The sequence below is a fragment of the Protopterus annectens genome, chromosome 4.part0, assembly GCF_019279795.1.
Source record: "Protopterus annectens isolate FY-2018-M chromosome 4.part0, PAN1.0, whole genome shotgun sequence".
Lineage (NCBI taxonomy): Eukaryota > Metazoa > Chordata > Ceratodontiformes > Protopteridae > Protopterus > Protopterus annectens.
Window position 1 is genome coordinate 1,970,618,237 of NC_056733.1, and position 21,310 is coordinate 1,970,639,546.

Below are 21,310 nucleotides of genomic sequence, written 5' to 3' on the forward strand. Positions count from 1 at the left end.
GTTATTGAGAAAATTAGGCCCGGACTGAACAGAATGGAAATTTGGACGGTGCAGTGGTGCAGCAGTAGTATTGTCATCTCACAGCAAGAGGTTCTCTGGTTTGATTCTCAGCTGGGGTTCCTTCTGTGTGGAGTCTGCATGTCCACCTTGCATTTGTGTGGGTTTCTTCCGGGTGCTCCAGTTTCCTCCCACATTACAAAGACATGCATCTGGAGCATTTCTCCCTGGGCCTCCTCTGAAATTTGATTTTGTTTCAAGTCGGACTTTCCCAGTTAACAAATGTTAAATTAATAATAAAATAAATAGTTAATTTTGCTAATCTCCAATGTCATATAGTATAGTATAGGTAAAGACCATTGTGTTATCCCATTATGTAAAAAAATGATTGCCTTCACCCGGCAAAAAAAGAAAAAAAAAAATTAAATGGAAATTAGAAAAAACAAAGTCTTTTTTAAACTTTCAAAATTATGGGATTTCTTTTGAAGGTTACCTTATGGTAAATCTTCAATAAAAGCTAATATGAGGAGAAAACATACTTGATCTCATCATCACGAACATGGGATCAAAATGTTCAACACCGGAAGTATACCCCTCACTGGTGAGATCAGATCATAAACTAATCTCGCTGGAGGTCCTCATCCCGCCCCCACCTGAAACAAAAAAGACCACAGTGAAAAACTTCTCAAAAGCCGATTTCACACTTCTAAAAACAAGTGTGGTCTCCTTTAAGGCCCCTGAGCCAGTGGTAAACATTACTCAAACCGCTGAATCACTTACAAATGCCTTCTACCAGCACCTACAGGACTGCATGGATCAGGCAATCCCAAACAAAACTAAGACTCTCTGTACCAAAGGCAAGCGTCCAGTCTGGTGGACCCCAGCCATAAACAAGCTCTACAACAAAAGGAGGAAGCTACTACAAGATAGAGCAAAATCCTTGAAAGGTAAGACACCTTTGATCATTATAAGTAAAAAACTAAGAGCTCTCATAAAATCATCCAAGGCAAATTTTGAGAGAAAAATCGCCAAGGACTCTAAAGACAATCATAAGGCCTTCTTTAGCTATGTTAGAAACCTAGGAGGAAACTCCCAGATATGCTCAAAATTAGTTCAAAATGATGTAAAAATTACTGAACCTACACACATTGCTAACATACTGGCTGACAGGTTCAGTGCAAACTCCGGCCCCGGTCGCCCCCAAAAGGAGAGATATCTATTCCAGAGGATTGTAGCCCCAAACATCTCCAACGCCCAGGTGAGAACTGCCCTCACTAAGGCAAAAAACACAGCATCCATGGGACCGGATGGTGTCCCCGGCTGTGTGCTTCATGAACTCAATGAGGAATTAAACCCACAGTTAGGACAGCTGTTTAATCTTAGCCTCACCTCAGGATACGACCCAAGGAGTGGCGCACGGCGACTGTGGTCCCACTTCATAAGGGCGGTGCCTCCACAGACCCTGGAAATTACCGCCCCATTAGCTTGACAAGCCTTATCTGCAAAGCCATGGAGAGGATCATAATGGAACTCATAAATAAAGACATAGGGAACTTGCAGACTTTGGATCCAACCCAGTTTGGCTTTGTCAAAGGCAGATCCTGCCTCTTAAACTTGGTTGACTTTTCGAGACAGTCACAAAGGCCATTGATGAGGAAAGGCAGTCCATACAGCCTACCTCGACCTGGCAAAGGCCTTCGACACAATACCCCACTCAGGTATCATCGAAAAACTCATCAGCTTGAATGTAAACCCATACATCACAAGATGGGTTGCAAACTGGCTAAGTGACAGAACCTACAGGGTCAGAGTTGCTGGAGCCATGTCAGACTCAAAGCCTGTCACAAGTGGTGTCCCACAGGGCTCAGTCCTGGGTCCACTCTTGTTCAGCATCTACTTTTCTGAAGTACAAGCAAACACAGGAGGGTTATGGCTGACAAAGTTTGCAGATGACTGCAAACTGGGCCATAGTCGAAAACACATCTGACACAGATATCCTCCAGAAGGGCCTCACAGAAACGGATAACTGGTGCCAGAGCCATGGCCTGAAGTTAAACGCCAAAAAATGCATAGTCATACCCTTTGGGAAAAACAAGGTTACCCCTAGCTACCATATAGGTGGCAATCCACTGAGCACAGAAAAAGTCATCAGGGATCTGGGGACCCAAGTTGACAGTAGCCTTCGCTTTGACACTCATGTTGCTAAAGTAGTTAGGAAAACCTTCTATATCGCCCACCTGATCATGAAGGGATTCACAACTAGATCAAGGGAGGTCATCGTCCACCTGTACTCATCACTCATTAGACCTATGATTGAGTACAATGCCTCGTTCGGAATGTATCTGACCAGACACCTGCTGCAGCTTGAAAGGCCCCAAAAGTTCCTCACCAAAAGGATAAAGGGTCTCAAAAATATGTCTTATGCTGCCCGACTGAAAGAACTCCAGCTCTATTCAGTCTCATACCGCTTGCTCAGAGGTGACCTGTGCCTGACATATAAGGCCATGTCAAACCCAGATTTGATGAATATGCTTCACCTCAAAAAATCTAGATCCCTCAGAACCACAAGGGCGGAGACTTAAACCTTGACACAGTTATAAATAGAACGTGCTGGAGGGACAGATTCATCACCCAGAGACTCCCTATGCTGTGGAACAAAATCCCGGTACATGTGAGGCAGAGCACCTCGCTGGCCTTGTTCAAGAGGAATCTTGACCAATGGATGGGAGATCGCAGATATACCCCAGGGATTACTTCAGTGTCATTGTTTGACAGAGGCACAGAAAAATGATAGGCATAGTTTTTATTCAAACTAAAGGGGTGGCGAAAGCCACATAACTATGGGCTAGGCTTATAAATGCCCTTGGGCAGATAGCTTAGTATGAACCTATGAACCTATGAACCTATGAACCTATGATGTATAAGGAAAGATCAGAAAGATGTAATGATAACAATGGATGTGTTGAAACTGAAGAAACATGGCAATTATTTTTCTGGAAGTGGGAAAATTAAGATGATATGGGATATGTTACACCAGGCGTCAAGGGACATTATTTTCCAGCCTTATTATAGATTTCCAATCACTGTAAAGCTTGAAAATTGCTTCTTAGGAGCCAGTTTGGGAATAATGCTACTCTATTGCTTCTGGAAAGAGAGAAGAAACTAAGGATCATTGATTCCTATCTGCACGCAGCTGTGTTGAGAACAGTACTGTGTCTAATACCACACAGATAGTACCTCCAGTAAACAACTGCAAACCTCGTAGACACTACCCCTCTTCAGCCCATATTAGTAAGCACCTGGTATCATAGATTTGCACTTTCCAACTATCTCTTTAGCCATCTTGGTTTAAACAGGCATCCTGGGATGATTCAGAAATTGTCTGATGTTTACTGACAATCATCTGCTACTTAAACAGACATGATGTGTGTGACAGATGAGGTTATTTAATGCAAATGGAGACAAAATTCTCACATGAAGACACTACAAATAACATGCACATTGTCAGTAGCAGACAACACCACACTAAACCTGTGACACACAGATCAGACCAAACACATTGATCTACATATGCTGAGGTTCTTAAAAGTAACCCACCTAAACCACAAAGGTCTCCTAAATGTAACATAAGAAACAAATACCCTCAGCCACCTAACAAACAGCACAAATGAAACCCACCTTAATACATACATCAGAGTCACAGTGTCTCAGTACAAAAACCTATGAGGCAAACCTCCACACAGTCAAACATCCTAGTCACAATGGACTTCATTCTGAAAAACACTGATGCACTACTCACCAGGCTGTACTAGGACAGGGTCACGGTCAGTTGTCTATCAGCTCCAGGAATTTGCCACATCATGCAGGCACTCGTGTCATTACATCACAAGTACACATATGACACAGTCATCGTACATGTCAGAGCAAATGGCTTGAGATATATCTTCTTGGATTATATGAAGAAAGATATGATGGAGCTCCCAGGATATGTGGCCAAGGCAGATATGAACTTAGCCTTCATCAGCATTTTACTATCACCAAGAATTATGCACCAATATAAACAAAAGATTATTGATTTCAACAACTGGATTAGCTTTTGGTGTCTTTCAAAGTGGGTCTAATATATATCAGCTAATTCAGCATGGGAGGAAATGGTAGGCAATCATAACAGTTTTGCCAGGGATGGGCTGCACCTATCCCCCCAAGGCATTCATATATTGCCAAAAATATAGTGAGTTATGCTGAAGACCTGTAATACTAGTCCAGACAAGTGAAGAAAAATAAAGTACAGGTCACCGCTGAATCTGTTCAAAAACTTCTTATATTGGCTAAAACTTTGTCCATCATCCATAGTGCCTTTTTTTAGGTTCATAGGTTCATAGGTAGGTACTAGGCTATCGGCCAAAGGGCCTATGTAAGCCTAGCCAGCAAGGTACCATAGCTTACACCACCCAAGAAAGTTATTTTCCTGTGCCGCTGTCCAGCAGAGACACAGAAGTGATCCCTGGGGTGTATTTCCTATTTCCCGTCCACTCATCAATATTTTTCTTGAGGAGTGCTAATGAAGAATTTTGCTTGACATAGATGGGTAGCTTCTTCCAGAGTATAGGAAGTCTCTGGGACAGGAATCTATCCCTCCAGCGTGTCCTGTTTATTGTGATGACAAGGTTTAGGTCCCTAGAGCATGTAGCTTGGAGGGACTGGGATTTCTTTAGGTGTAGCATGTCCAACAGTTATGGGTTTGACATAGCTTTATATGTTAGGCAGAGATCACCTCGGAGTAGGCGATATGCTACGAAGTAAAGCTGGAGTTTTTTGAGGCAGTCAGTGTAGGGCATTTGTTTGAGGCCAGTAATCCTCTTTTTGAGGTAGTTCTGTGGCCTTTCCAGCTGCTGCAGATGTCTTGTGAGGTACATTCCAAAAGGGGTGTTGTACTCTATAATGGGTCTAATGAGTGATGAGTAGAGGGGAACAATTACCTCTTTTTTCCTGGATGAGAACCCTTTTATGATGAGGTGTGCCACGTAGAAGGACTTTAGGTGACATTAGTCCTCAAAAGCTTTCAACACAACAGAACAGAATCCAGTTAACATAATAGTATCACTGCTCAACATTAGGAGCCTTAACAAAAAAGAAACTGCTCTCCCTACGTGCATTCCTTACCCTGCATGACATTGATATATGCATTATTACACCTACTACACTAGATAAAGGCATTAAAGGTGACAGTGCCACTTCACGTCCAGACTATCTGGACAAGATAACAATTTGGAACTTCTTCATGTCCATTTTGCCATTAATAAGCCCTTTTCATATCATGGCCATCTACAGAATCCCCTCTATGTTTCCTTTGCCCATAACTCCTACCTAACCTGTATGGAATCCCTGTGTATTAACCAAAACACTATTCTTTTATGAGACTTCAACTACCTTTTATTTATCTGGGAGATGCATACTTACTCTAACATGTATGCCCAAAGCTTTCTGGACTTCATTAATACAGACTCTGTAGACCATTTAAGTTGTACCCCAACCAGGGGAAATAACATCCTTGACTTGATCCTCGCAAGTCTTGGACAGTCTGGTCCCTACCAATTGTAACCCCCATGCTTCAGTCAAATCAAACCAAAAATCACTCACATTCACCTTAAGACTAACACATCCTCAAATAAGGTGGTATTCAGATATTATGCCAAGCCTAATCTACTGAAAATGAGTGATGACCAGGGTAAATTCAGCATCACCTTCTAACTAGATGACCCCATTACTTATGTGGAATTCTTTACTGCCAAACTCTATGCATACAGTATGTGATTAAGCACATTGATACAACTTCCAAAGTAAATACAATGCCAAATTCATATATAAACCCCTATGGTGAAACCCAAATATAAACAGGCTCTGTAATCAAAGAAAAAAAACTCATTCCACATAAAATAAATGTAAATCTCACAATGCAAAAAAAATGTCTTGTTAAACTTAATAAGAAACTCTGGACCCTGTTCAATTCAACCAAAGTCAGATATGAGTTTGAAAACTGAAAACCACAAATCCTTCATTAAGTACATTAAAATCCTTAGATACAATGCTCAGCACTATACAAATACTAATACTAATAGTTAATGATATCATATACTCAGAGCCTGAGGACACAGCCGATTTACTCACAGATAAATGTAGCTTTGACTTCACCCACTCTGTCCTCCTACATTCCCAGATCTCATACCAGCATTTTTACCTCCTGTCAAATCTCCCATGAGCAAGTCCTCAAGGCACTATCCAAGATTAATAACATAGTTTCTCAGGGACCCAATAACATACTAGCGGTGCTTACTGGTCAACCTGAAACATCACCTGTCAACCCCCCTACTTAGGTTATTCACTGTCAGCCTCTAAATAGGTCTTGTACTTGACAAATAGAGGACAACTGTCATCCCCTTGCATAAAGATGTGATGTCAGTGGATATGGGAAATTGCAGACCCATAAGTCTGACCAGCGTTATCTAAAAGGCGATGGAAGGGATCATTATGGCATTAATAAATAAGGATATATGTAACTTACAAAATCTCAACTCAAGCTATTTCAGATTTGTTAAAGGCAGATTCTGCCAACTTAATCTGGTTGACTTCCTTCAGAAGGTTACTGAGGCAATGATTGAGGGAAAATGAGTTTACACAGCATATCTAAACCTCACAAAGGTGTTTGACACCATCTCATACTTGGGTATTGCAGATAAACTATCCCAGTTAAATGTTGATCCTTATGTAACTCAGTGGATAGTAAAGTGGCTCACAAATAGAACCTAGGAATTTAGGGTGGGCTACTCTACCTTGTTGAAAAGAGCTGTCACTAGTGGTGTAAATCAAGGTTCAATCACTGGGCCACTCCACTTTGGCATTTACTTCTGGAGGTCAAAGCTACCATTAAGGGTTTGTGGCTGACCAGCTTTGCAGATGACTGCAAACTTGGTGCCATGATAAACTCAACAGAAGACACAAAGTATGGACTAAGATAGAATGCCAAGAAATGTATAATAACATCTTTCAGCAAGCAAGAAGTCCCTTGCAAATATCAAATTGAAAAGACACCCCTGAAAACTGATCCAGTAGTCTGGGACCTGGGAAGTTATGTAGACAATGAACTGTCCATTGATCACCATGTGTGCACTGTTGAAAGAAAATGTCTTTCCATTGCAAAACTTATTATTAACAATATGGCATCTAGGTCTAGAGATGAGATCATTCCATTGTATTCTGCATTAATCAGACTGACTATTTGAGTATAATGCACCCTGGTCTTTATGTACCTGTCCAAACATGTTTCACAAATCAAATAAGAAAATCAGGCACCTAAATCATAAAAAATGTTGCAGACCATCTCAAAGCCTTGTTCTTCTTCATAATATCATACAGGCTACTGAGAGCTGATCTCTGCCTTGCATGCAGAGTCTCCGCAGTCCCTATACTGTTTGACCTTACTGCACTGCACATTCACAAGTTTAGTAGAGGTTTAAACACCCACTTGAGATTTAAATCTCTTTTGCAACATAAGCAGAACATGTTGGAAGGATAGGTGCTGTATGTATCACACAGAATGCCACTTACTTGGAATTGTCTTCCTCTCCACATAAAGCAAAGTGCTTCTCTTACACTATTCAAATGTAATTTAAATGAATGGTTGGGTAATCACAAACTCACTCCTGACTTATCCTTGTCTGTCATGGTTAAGGACAACATGTAAATATTCTGCTCATGTTTAGATTTTTCATACAGAAGGATGTTGTGTCAATGGATGTAATTAAGGCAAACTCAAAAGCAGTGAGTGCTGTTCACCAAAATTACTTTCACCAACAGTGGAGTTTGCTTTTCCTCTATGGTTTTGCAACCTTGAAGTTGGTATATATAAGTCCAGGGAGTGTGGGGGGGTGGTGTTCATCCATATCGGGGTGTGCAGGGGAGCTTGCCCCACCCGCAAAAAACAAAACTGACAAGTTGTTCATCAAAGGTGTTTTTTCACGTATTTTTTTCCACTTGATGAAATTACCTTTGATGACTCATCATGAATCCATTCATACTTAAATTACAAGGTCTGAAAACTTCATGGGAACATATGGCTTGTCTTCTAAAGATCCCCACAGTTCAATAACCCAGTAAGTACCTAGGATCTTATGAAACTATGAACCTATGAACCCATGGTTGTATAAAAATAATGCATATGCTATTCTATGTGGCTGCTATAGTGATTGCCATATTTTAACTTCAATACCTGATGTAAAATTTAATACATGTATTGTAGAGAAATATAGAAAGAGCAATGTTCTGTTTTATTTTATAATAAGGTCTGGGATATGTTTAGTATAGCAGATGACTGCAAAGTTAAGATGGACTGTTTTCTGCTTCATTACATAAGAGGTTAAATTAAGTTAGATGCCCCCAAGTCAAAACTGAATGGCCCTATAGGGCCCTGATGGGTTAGTACATAAGTAGATTGTCAAGTCTTTCTTCTGCAGAGATACTGCTGCTGCCCAGTTGTTCAGCAACCAGGTTTTGAACCCAGGTATACCAGTTGGTGGTCCTGTGCCTTAACCTCCATGCTATGAGTCCAGGATATACAAAGTACATGTGGTTAATTAGGAAAAAACTAGGAAAATGAGACATACTCAGTCTGGCTGAGGAAAAGGAGACAGTGAGAGCACAGAATACTGGGTAAAAAGCAGAGGCATTTGAATGAATACTTTGAATCAGTCCTACTAAACAGAGCTTAAGGAGGATGCCATGCTGGAAGGAAGGCAAGACAGAGAGGGTAGAACAGTTAGCAGATAACAGGATAGAGAGATGGAACATGCTTCACTTTGGCAGTATAAAGCACAGGGGTGAGATGAGCTGCCTTCAAGGGTTTTAAAGAATCTGTTCAGTATGCTGGCAAAACCCTTAACAAAGGACATTCACCAGATGTGGCCAGCGTGGAAGTGCCTAATTACTGGAAGGCAGAAAGTGTGTTACCCTTGTACTCTATGCGGGTGGTATGTTCAGTCCAGGGAACTACAGACCTATTAGCCTAACTCCAGTGAGAGAGACTCATGGAGAGATTCCTGTGGGAAAGAATGGATAGGTTTCTAGAAGACATCACTCTCACAGACAACAACCAACATGATTTCTTGACCAGTAGGAACTATAAGATGAACCTTATCCAATGTCATGACTGGATTAGACAGACAAACGAACACTGGTAAATGTGGTCGATCTTGGCTTCACAAGGTTTATGACTTAGTCCTATTTAGACAGCTCTGAAAAACCTGTGGGGACTGGAGGCAGTGTCATGACTAAGTAAGAAGATGGGGGCTAAAGTCTGAGAAAGGATTTAAAAACTGAAAACATGAGCAAAAAGGTTACATCTGAGGTTTAGTGCAGAGAAATGCAAAGTGCTGCACATCAGCCACAACAACCCTGGTATGAAGTATCAGCTGGGTCACCTGGGTCAGAGCCAGATCAAAGTCAAATGGGGCCCTAGGCAGGGTAATGGATCAGGCCTCCCTCCCCCGGCAGCCATTCAGTGTCTTGGCTGCCTCTACCCGGTTACCATAATTTGTCAGTGAGCATACTATTTCCTTTTTCTTTATTTCTACAATATTTGAATTTAATTTAAAACTTTAATTTAACATTTTACAACACAAACACTGATAACCATATGCTAAACAAAAACAATATAGTCTCACAATGAAAACAGACTTAGCATAAACAAGAATAAACTTCTCTGCCCTTGAAATCCACATTCTTTGAAAATGTATCAGGTCCGTGTTGGTAGATTAAGTGTACCTTTTGGCAGTTTTCAAAACACGGGCCCTGGAACACAATTTTAGGACTATGCTTAAATGCATGTGTTTTTTGATTCACCTTCCTGATTGTAGTAAATTATATTCCTTACTTAATAAAGCAACACTTGTTAAAGTATGTTTTAAATTTGTAATTTTTAACATTTTTCTAGTGAAGAATGAAACAAAATATATGAACCAGTAATGACAAATCTACCCATTTCAGAACCTTTCAACCATAAGGCCACTCAAACTGCTGTCATTATAATCCACCAATATCAGTGAATATATACAATCTCTGCATTAGTGAAAGTCATCTGAATAATTCCACATGAAAGAGAACTATTATCGATGCAGAGGCTGCTGCTGGCAAAAAACTTTGCATTCTAATGCTGCTCTTGAAAAGTAAATTGTGTGTGTTACATTAAAAAAAATGGTGTGCTCATAATATGCAATACAGAATGGCCAGTAAACCGATAACAGACTTATAGTTACTAGGCATCTTATCCAAAGGACGGCACAATAAGGAGTATAGCACTGCCCCCTCCCACCTTTTTTGTTATTATCTGAGAAACAGTTGCTGATTGATCCTGAGTATTGAATAAGGTTTTCTGGTTGTGTAGTTCAGCCATTTTTGTTTGGTTGCAAAGATAAATTAATTTGAAAAAGACATGAGAAATGGTGTATGAGAATTGGAGACTACTTATAGTATTGAAAATTAACTTGAACTTCATCAATGCAGTGCTTAAGAAGAGATTTCATTTTCTGCTTCATGAAAGTTAAACAAGAGAGATACTAGGAAGGGATCTAGAGGCAGTTTTGCATATTTAAACAGAACATTTGGGATATTGTAAGATTAGCATCAGCTTCTTGATGTCCTTAGATGTTGCATGAAATATTGTGTACTTTGACTACCTTTTTTTCTTGACTGGCTTAATTGTTTATGAGTTATTATTAGGAAGTTATTTGTCTTGACTTCTTGTTGTCTGTTTATATACAGTGAATATGGGCAAACCTTTCAAAACAGAACTCCTGCTTGTGTTCAGTACAGTTTCTGCCATACCCAAATATGATCCGGCACAGGATGAGTACATATAACATTGTGTGTGTGACATTTTTGTTTCCATAACATTGACACTTCTCAGTATTTTGTCTTTGTGGACAAACGTTGCTTAGAAGCTAAAAGAAGAAAAGTGATTCTGTAATGTTTTTTACAGAGTGAGGAGAGATACATGTCAGGAGTATGCTGTGATAAAGAAGAATGTATTTTGGAAGTGATCTGTTTTGTATGAATGATTGTGTAAATTTCATATACTACTTTAGGACTGGGCATGGACTGGTACACAACTAAGGTTTGTTGCTGAGAAAACACTGGCATGGTTAAGACATAGTGACATTGCCTATGTCTTAAGATAAAGTGATTTATATGATTAGACTGTTTGGGTCTTCTAGTTATATAAATAATATATATATAAATAATATATATGATATATAAAGTTCCTTAAGGGTAGCTATCAACTTTTTCAAGGATAATTGGAGAGTAAGTGAAAGCTATTTCATTTCACAGATGACTAAAAATGTATGCCCAGCCCAGGGCACTTTACACTGAATATTTTCTTAGTGTTTTCCTAATTAATCCAGCCATATAGCTGAGACACCTGATGTCCTCCATGTTACCACTAATACAAGAGGTTTTAAAGCATCACACAGTGAAAAGTCTAGCTTGGCTAGATTTTTCATGTCATTTTTACTAATTGGTTTGTCTGTGTGACCTTGTTACTCATTGTTTTACTTTGTTAGTTGGGATATTTTGCAGAAACTGTAATGGTTATGGATATCAGCTAGGTACGACAACCCTGTGTTTCCAAAGGTTAGCCTTTGAACTTATGTTAGACTTATGCTGTGCGGATGATGCAATAAGAAGGCTGAAACATGCATGCCCCCAGCTACTGGGGTTTGGCTTTATTAGCCTGAATGTGTCCATAACAGACTTTAAAAGAAAAAAAGTCATGGGTATTCACAACTGCAATATAGCTGAAACACATGATGTCCTTAAGGGGTCATTTGTAATTATCCCATGTTACCTCTAGTACAAGAGGTTTTAATGAATCACACAATAGAAAATCTAGCTTGGCTAGATTTTTCTTATATTTTTACTAATTAAATATTGCTGCATATGTATTGAAACACTTGCTAAAGGCAAGGTTGGAGAAATGGAAATGGTACAAATGGTTGGTCATATAAGGAACTCGGCATTGTAGAATCAGATTTGGTTCACAGATTGTGATTGCTGAGGAACTTACATACATACATACAAATATTTCAGGCACAGCCATTAATGCTCTTTTAGCTTGCCAATATACCAGACTTGTTCCCATAATAAGTGTCCAGGCTGTTCATAGAAATATCTAAACTAAGTACTTGCTTTTAATGTAATTTGGTAGTCTGTTCTATGCATCGGCTACTCTGTCAGAAAACCAATTAGTACACTTCTCATTCCTATAGAATTTTCTAGATAGGTTGTCTGATGATTCCCTAGTAATTTTTGATAACCCCAAACATTCCCAGGGGTAGTTGTCTCTAAATGCCTTATATACCTGAATAAGATCTTCTCTTAGATATCTGTAAGAGAACACTGTACAAGTGCAGACATTTTAGTCTTTCATAATAACTTACATTTTCACATCCATGGATGCCCTTGGTATATTTCCACTGTACTCTTTCCAGTTTACTCATACTTGTTTTCTTATAGGGTGTCCATATTGTTATTCCATACTCAAGGATGGATCTAATGTAACTAACAAACAATGCATTCATCATTTTTGATTTCTTAGACTTTATAAATATTTTTATGCAACCTATAATTCTATAACTATCATTAACCAATTGGTTGATATGATTAGAAAAACTCATAGCTAAATCTACCCATGTACCCAGGTCATTAAATGAGTCAACAGTTTCAATCACTGCGTGCTGCATTAAATAGTCACCTTTCAATTTATGCTTCCCAAATCTCATATGCTTAGCTTTTTTATGTATTTATCAGCATATTATTCTCCTGTGCCCAAATGGTCAATTTAGTCAAGTTATTTTGCAGGCATGCCTTATCTGTAACACATGTAATCAGTTTACCCAATTTCAGGTGGTATGCATATAGACTGTAGAACACCTCAGATGGAAACTTTAGGCCTGAAAGATAGAATTTAAACATGTAAGGGCCTAGGACAGAGCTCTGATGGACACCCTGACTGTAACCAAGGATTTCACCTGTCCAGTTACTATACGATACTTGCCATGTCCTATGTGTAAGCCATGCAGCTATCCATCTTATCAAAAGTACATCAATACCTAGTTGTATTAATTTATTGATCAGTGTTTTGTGCATGACCCTGCCAAGTTCCGAAGTTAAATCTATATAATTACATCACAGCACAATTTTTCATTCATAGCTGTTATTATATTGTTATAGAACATCATGTTACAGGTGGTAATAGATCTATTTTCAACATATGCATGCTGATATATAGTTTCAAGTCCCAACCTATCCAGTTCTGACAATAACTTATCCAATATTACCTTCTCCATTATTTTTCCACAATATGAAAGTAGACTTTGGCTGTGGTGAATATGTATTTTAACAAGAGGGAGGAGCATAGGCTGACATACAAGAGTGGAGGAAGATGCACACAGGTGGATTATATCTTATGTAGGAGGGCCAGTTTGAAGGAGAATTGAGACTGTAAAGTGGTGACTGGGGAAAGTGTAGTTAGGCAGCATAGAATGGTGGTTTGTAGGATGATATTGTTGATCAAGAAGAGAAGGAGGAGTGTGAGGGCAGCACCAAGGATCAAATGGTGGAAATTGAAAAAGGGTAATTGTGAGGTGGAGTTCAGGGATGAGTTAACACAGGCACTGGGTGGCAGTGAAGAGTTTCCAAATAGCTGGGTAAGTACAGCAGAGCTAGTAAGAGAGATGGCTAGAAAGGTGCTTGGTATGACATCTGGACAGAGGAAGGACGACAAGGAGACATGTTGGTGGAATGAAGAAGTACAGGAGAGTATACAGCGAAATAGGTTGGCAAAGAAGAAGTGGGATTGTCAGAGAGATGAAGAAAGTAGACAGGAGTATAAGGAGCTGAGGTGCATGGCAAAGAGAGAGGTAGTGAAGGCTAAGGATAAGGCATATGAAGAGTTGTATGAAAGGTTGGACACTAAGGAGGGAGAAAAGGACCTGTACCGATTGGCTAGACAGAGGGACCGAGCTAGGAAAGATGTGCAGCAGGTAAAGATGATAAAGGATAATGAGGGAAACATACTCAAAAGCGAGGAGAGTGTGTTGAGGAGATGGAAGGAGTATTTTGAGGGGTTGATGAATGAAGAGAATGAGAGGGAGAGAAGGTTGTGTGATGTGGGGATAGTGAATCATGAAGTACAATGGATTAGCAAGGAGGAAGTAAGGATAGCTATGAAGAGGATGAAGAATGGAAAGGCTGTTGGTCCAGATGACATACCTGTTGAAGCATGTAAGTGTTTAGGTGAAATGGCAGTAGAGTTTTTAACCAGCTTGTTTAATGAAATCTTGAAAAGTGAGAGGATGCCTGAGGAATGGAGAAAAAGTGTTTTGGTACCGATTTTTAAGAATAAGGGTGATCTGCAGAGCTGTAGTAACTACAGAGGGATTAAATTGATCAGTCACAGCATGAAGTTATGGGAAAGAGTAGTGGAAGCTAAGAAGAAGGGATGTGATGATTAGTTATCAGCAGTATGGTTTCATGCCAGGAAAGAGCACTACAGATGCGATGTTTGTTCTGAGAGTGTTGATGGAGAAGTACAGAGAAGGTCAGAAGGAGTTGCATTGTGTTTTTGTAGACTTAGAGAAAGCATATGACAGGAGCTGTGGTATTGTATGAGGAAGTTAGGAGTGTCAGAAAAGTATGTAAGAGTGGTACAGGATATGTACGAGGGTAGTGTGACAGCGGTGAGGACTGCGGCAGGCATGATGGATGCGTTTAAGGTGGAGGTGGGGTTACATCAAGGATAAGCTCTGAGCCCTTTCTTATTTGCAATGGTGATGGACAGGTTAACAGACAAGATCAGACAGGAGTCCCCGTGGACTATGATGTTTGCAGATAACATTGTGATCTGTAGTGAGAGTAGGGAACAGGTTGAGGAGACCCTGGAGAGATGGAGATATGCTCTAGAGAGAAGAGGAATGAAGGTTAGCAGGACTAAGACAGAATATATGTGTGTGAATGAGAGGGAGGATAGAGGAATGGTGAGGATGCAAGGAGTAGAGGTGGCAAAGGTGGATGAGTTTAAATACTTGGGGTCAATAGTTCAGAGTAACGGTGAGTGTGGAAGAGAGGTGAAGAAGAGAGTACAGGCAGGATGGAGTGGGTGGAGAAGAGTGTCAGGAGTGATTTGTGACACACGAGTATCAGTAAGAGTGAAAGGGACGGTCTACAAGAGGGTAGTGAGACCAGCTATGTTATATGGGTTGGAGACCGTGGCATTGACAAAAAAGGCAGGAGTTTGAGCTGGATGTGGCAGAGTTAAAGATGTTAAGATTTGCACTGGGTGTGACAAGGGTGGACAGGATTAGGAATAAGTATATTAGAGGGTCAGCCTAGGTTGGAAGGTTTGGAGACAAAGCCAGAGAGGCAAGATTATGTTGGTTTGGACATGTGCTAAGGATGGATGCTGAGTATATTGGGAAAAAGATGCTAAGGATGAAGCTACCAGGTAACAGGAAAAGAGGAAGGCCTAAGATAAGGTTTATGGATGTGGTGAGAGAGGACATGCACGTGGTTGGTATGAAAGAGCAAGGTGCAGAGAACAGGAAGAAATGGAAACAGATGACCCGCTGTGGTGACCCCTAACAGGAACAGCCAAAAGAAGATGATGATGAAAGTAGACTTAAGGGTCTCTACGACTCTGGGTTTGTCCTACTCCTCTTTCCCTTAAAGACAGGTTTAATAAGCACGTCTCCAATCTTTAGGAATTTCCCCATATTTATATGACCTTGTGAATAATAGATATAATGATACCGTATGTTCTTGTTGAAATATTCTCAGGTCATTGTCACTAATTCTGTCTCTTCCCTTTGTTTTGTTTGGATCCAAATTGTGCAGTTTTTTTCAGTATAACCTAATTTGATTCCAGTATCTGGGGTTTACTGGATGTCACTTAGATACCTTATCACCCCTTTTGTGGAGCCAAACTGTTTTGCATAAGAATTTGTAAATATATCTATAATCAGTTGTGTCTGAGAATAAATTTTAGATTCTGCACACAGTTTATCAATTTTTATGTCTTTACTCCTTCCACATCTTTTGTATCTGTAAAAAGGTTTCCTGTTATGGTCAATATCTTTATGTAAATTTTCTCCATATTTTTCTTGATCTTGTCTCACACTGTGCTTAATCTGTTTGTTCAGCTTGTTTATTTCAGTTTTCAAAGTTGTAGTTCGTCCTCTCTTCCATTTCTTATATTTTTTGCCTCTCACCTTAATGACATATCTTGTTCTTATGGAAATATATCCCACAATGTTGTATGCCTAGATCCTGATGTTAAACATGTATTTTTAATTTTTTGCACTCAGTTTTTCTTTCAAAACTTTCCACATTCCATCTGCAGTTTTTCCACTGAACACCTCACTCCAGTTAGTTTTACATAGTGACTGTTTTGCTTCCACATAGTATGTAATTAACCTTCTGTGCATTGACATTATACCTTCAGAGATTGTAATAAATAGTGGTAGAGCTCATGGGAGTTATATTCAAATGTCTGTTTATAGGATATATGTAGGATCTTATGAATGGTGGATATGAAGGGTAAGACTTGAGATTTGTATGGAGGTGTGTACACAGGAGGTTAGATTTGAATAAAAGTTTGAGTCATATAGGAATTGACACCTATAGCAACCCCACAGACAGCTGGCACCATTCACTAGAACAAGCTAGAGGGCTTATCATGATGCTCAGTTGTTTCCATAAACTCAAGTTGCATTTTTCCTTACCTGAGCATTGGCAGTTTAGCTACCATTTTGTCTTTCATTATGCTAAAGCCAAGAGGTATTATGGTGTATCACACAGTGCTGCAGGTTCACAGCACATAATTCTGCAGTTCACTTCCTGTCTGTGGTACTTCCTGTATGGAGTCTGCAGTTCATTTACTGTCTACGGTACTTCCTGTATGGAGTCTGCATTTCACTTCCTGTCTGTGGTGCTTTTTTTTTTGGAGCCAACATGAAATTTCTCTGCCTATGCAGGCTTTTGCTATGGTCTCCAACTACCTGCCATATACAAAATATATGAGGATAAGTGAACTATTGATAGTTCAAATCACCTATTGGTGTGTGGTATGTGTGGCTGTGTGTGTGTGTGTGTGTGTGTGTGTGTGTGTGTGTGTGTGTGTGTGTGTGTGTGTGTGTGTGTGTGTGTGTCCTGCAATTCACTGGAAACCTATTCAGTAATAATAGTCACCTGCCTTAATTCTCTTGTTTGCTGGAATATGCATTGATTCTGTGTGACCCTGTCTAGGATAAAACAGGCATCAAAGAATTAATGACTGACTCATACTATATGATAGAACAGGTGTCAGGCAATTAATGACTGATGTGATATGATAAATCAGGTGTCAGAGAATTAATGAATGATTCATGCTAGAACCTGCTGTTACATTGCCAGGAAACGACAGTCCATCATACCTCTCAACCGTGCCGAATTCCTCAGCATTTACCATTTTTTGGTCCAAATAATGGAGTGCCATGAATTCACGAGTGGCCCCCTTTATTTTTGATTTCCTGGCTTTTTTTTTTTCAGTGTTTTCTTTTTCAGCTGACATCATCACATGCCGAGGCAAACCCGATGATGTCAGTGTCAAGAGCAGCCTGTCGATATTCGGCAACAGTGAAGTCTAGATTTAACAGTTAGCAGCAACAATGTTTGCCTTTCCTGAGTTAACAGTCAGCAGCGCTATACCCACCCAGCCCCCACCCGTGTCCCCAGGATCAGGGTGAAGAAATTTACTTTCTTCAGGGGTGACTGGACCCTCGACCTTGAGGTAAGTAAAAAAAAAAAAAAAAAGAAAAGCAACAGAATAATATCATTATTTTAACAGACCTCATTTGCCTGCTTTACAGATTCCTTTGCGCACAGAATCAGGAAAGTAAAAGTGAAGTAAATTAAGTAATGCTTATACCTCCTCCTTGGCTGTTTGCTGCCTGATGTGATGATGATATGGTTTGCGTTGCTTGTTTGTTTTGGAAGCTTGTGTTTTTTTTCTTTTTGGCTTCAGTTAGTGCCTGACGATACTAGACAGTAGGATCCACTTCCAGACTGTGTACTACAGTTATAAATGAAGGATCGATGTAGTTTGTCTTTATTTAAAATTAAGCCCGAATCAGAAGAATAAAAGTTTGTTTACAACAATGTTTTTTAAACAAAATCAGATATATCTATTTGCTATTAACCATAAGATACAGGCTTACATAGACTGACAGATAAGGTAAACTTGAGGCTACCAAAACACTACTTTCTTAGCGTTAAAAGCTAAACGCACTTAAGTGTTGCTGTTTGTTTATGCCAATTATACTTATGGGCATTCAACCATAAGATTTAGGCATAGTGCTGTGATTTCTTCATTTATTTCTCATAAGTTACTGATGTACTTCATAAGGTTGGACCTGTTTAGGGCTAAATATGTTACTGACTAATAGAAGCAAAGATTCTTTATCAGTAACTATGTGGGGTATAGGTAGCATATGAGTAATAACGATTCTAAAAAAAAAAAAAAGAAAGTAATCCTGTTTCTAACTGTGCTGTGATAATTGAAGGTTGGTGCTATACTTTTTACTGTTCTTATGTTGTGTATAATTCCTGCATGATTCTGCCTGCCCAATCATGAGCAGCTGAGCTTGCATGTTCATAAAAGTCGTGCTGCTGTTGTTAGGGGCTTATTTATCCAATGAATTTCCTGACTACTACTACCAACTTTATTTTCCATTCATTTCTGTAACTCTCCCAGGCACTCAAATGTGCACCACACACACACACACACACACACACACACACACACACACACACACACACACACACACACACACAGAGTCCTTTTGTTTATGGTTGTACTTCTTTCCTTTTTCTGTATCTGCTTACTCATTTGTTTGTTGAGTGGGGTCTATTTAAATTTGTGGTTTTGTTAGCTTGAGAGTTAAGGTTCTGTTTATAAAGTGCTGTTGTTAATTTGCCAAATAAGGGAAGGATTTGAATTTCATGAACAGCAAGGAAACTGGCAAAAAGCTGCCCATTCTTTAAATGATAGCTAATTGGCTTTATCAGCTAAACTGATGTGATATTCCCATTTGCAAAAAATACAGTAAAGAACCTAAAGACTCATTTTATTATGATTTGTAAAGATTATCTATTATCTGGGGGGGGTGTATTCTGGCTGGAATGGTATAACACTTTTGCCTGTTTCTGATCTATCTGCTAGGGCTAAGAAGCAGGAAATTTTCCACGATCAGAATAGAATTTTTTTCACACTTGATTTTGTCTACTGTATATGGTGTCCCAGGAAGAGTGACTGCATGAAATGTCAAGACATATAAAGCGAGTGTGAATATGTGACAGACCAGTTTGAGAGCAGTTGTGACTTATGCTTAGTTCGAAAGATCACTGAATTGGCCTTTGATGGCCTGATTACTACTTGGAGCCAATGTGCCAGACTACTGAGGGTCTGCTCTAGTTATTTTTAACGGTTTTGAGGGAGGGTGAAAGTATGCAGGCCAGTGTTCAGAGTTAGAGGATGAGGAAGTTGGGAGTGATGATGGGGGCAAGTAAAATAACACTATATTCAGTAATAATGGTGAAAATAAAACTGAAGTCCAGATGTTCTAATACGTTTGAGCAATGCATTGTGGTGAATAACAATAGTAGTTTTAGAAACATCTCCACATTTAATTTACAAACCCTTGTGGGTTGTGGCCGAAGATGAAAAACATAAGTTGCATAATACATCACGAAAGCGGACCAAGCAGCACCACAAATGAACCACACAGCCATTCAATAAACATTCCTACTGTACCAGCTCCAGTCAGTGACTTAACACTGTCTGTGCCCTGAGAACAAATGCAGTTGCTATGTCAGGTTATCTGTTATATGGGTTTACTGTGGCTTATAGATGATTTAAAGATGAACCAGAAGCTTAAAAACATTTTGGCAATGTACTGTATAATGTCTGTATTTAATATTAGTCTTGGAGCAGTTAATTTTGTTTTTATAAAATTAATTTGTATTTTAGTTTGATACAAGTTCAAATATTAATATAAATAAACACTATTGTTCGGGTTATATTTTGCATTTAGTATTTTGTCTGTTCTTCAATTTGCGTTTAAAAAGTTGTATCCCACAATTCCACTGGAGTGGGTGGAGTTACATAATTGTGTATGCAAATTATGTTAATCAGCCTACAGATTTGTACCTATTTTTCATGGCTTTTGTCCAGATTTTTGATGTTTCCAGGTTGAGAGATATGCAGTCCATTCAGGTTTCATATCACTCCACCTGCATGCAGAGCTTCTGAAAATACAGCCATGGCCCTGATAAATATGATACAGAAGGTACCTGGCATCTTGGTGGTTGATAAAAACACTTCTGCAAGAGTCATTTATTCTACAAAGTGGAAGTACTTATCTCTTAGGGCTACTATTTATTATTTAGATTTTTTTTGTCTGTAACATAAACAGTACTTTAGTGTGTTTGCTATTCTAATACACAGAGACATGCAGCAATGCTCTATCATACTGCAATTGGCTGTCATCCTAAATTTTAGTCTCTTTTTATCATTTTTGTTTGCTCAGTCTGATATGTCTAGTGTTTCTTAGATGGCAATCCTTCAGATCAAATCATATCAGAACCTTAGGCAAAGACAGTTTCTTTATGCCTGCCTGTGAATTGAAGGAAAACATTTATCAACATAATTCTTGTCTAATCTGTTTTAAAGCTTTCCAGGCTATCGCTGTCTATTCACATGAAACAGATTCTAACTCTCAACACTCCATTTCTTGAAGCATGAGGTACACCTCTTGTTCATACTGAGGGATACTAATTAATTTTAGTTCACTGCGTTATTATTTTTAGTGAAGCCTAAGGTATGCAAAACAATAGATTTGTGTTTGAGAACATTCATCAGGGTCCTTCCCCAAAACATCTTATCTACAGCCTTGGCACACAGCCAGAGTCCTGAATTTTGTTTTATATGGTTTTGCCCCTCCAGACAGTGCTTGATCTCGGTTTTGTAGATGGGGTTTTTGATAGCGAGAGAAGCTGTCAATGTTTTGTGATGCACTCATTTTGTATGCCACACATTAGTGCAATCACTCATTTTTGTTCTCTCATTTGTGTTGTCAGCCAATTGACCAGTTTTAATATTTACAGGTCAGATTAATGAACACTATAATGAGGGAATGCTTTTTAAACCTGTAAATAAGAGTAGATGCTC

General features: G+C 39.2%; 1 protein-coding gene across 5 annotated transcripts in view; it reads left to right on the top strand.

The window, feature by feature from the left end:
• Nucleotides 1-21,310, top strand: part of TENM2 (teneurin transmembrane protein 2) — a 1,770,657-nt gene that overhangs the window by 1,538,314 nt on the left and 211,033 nt on the right. The window lies entirely within an intron of this gene.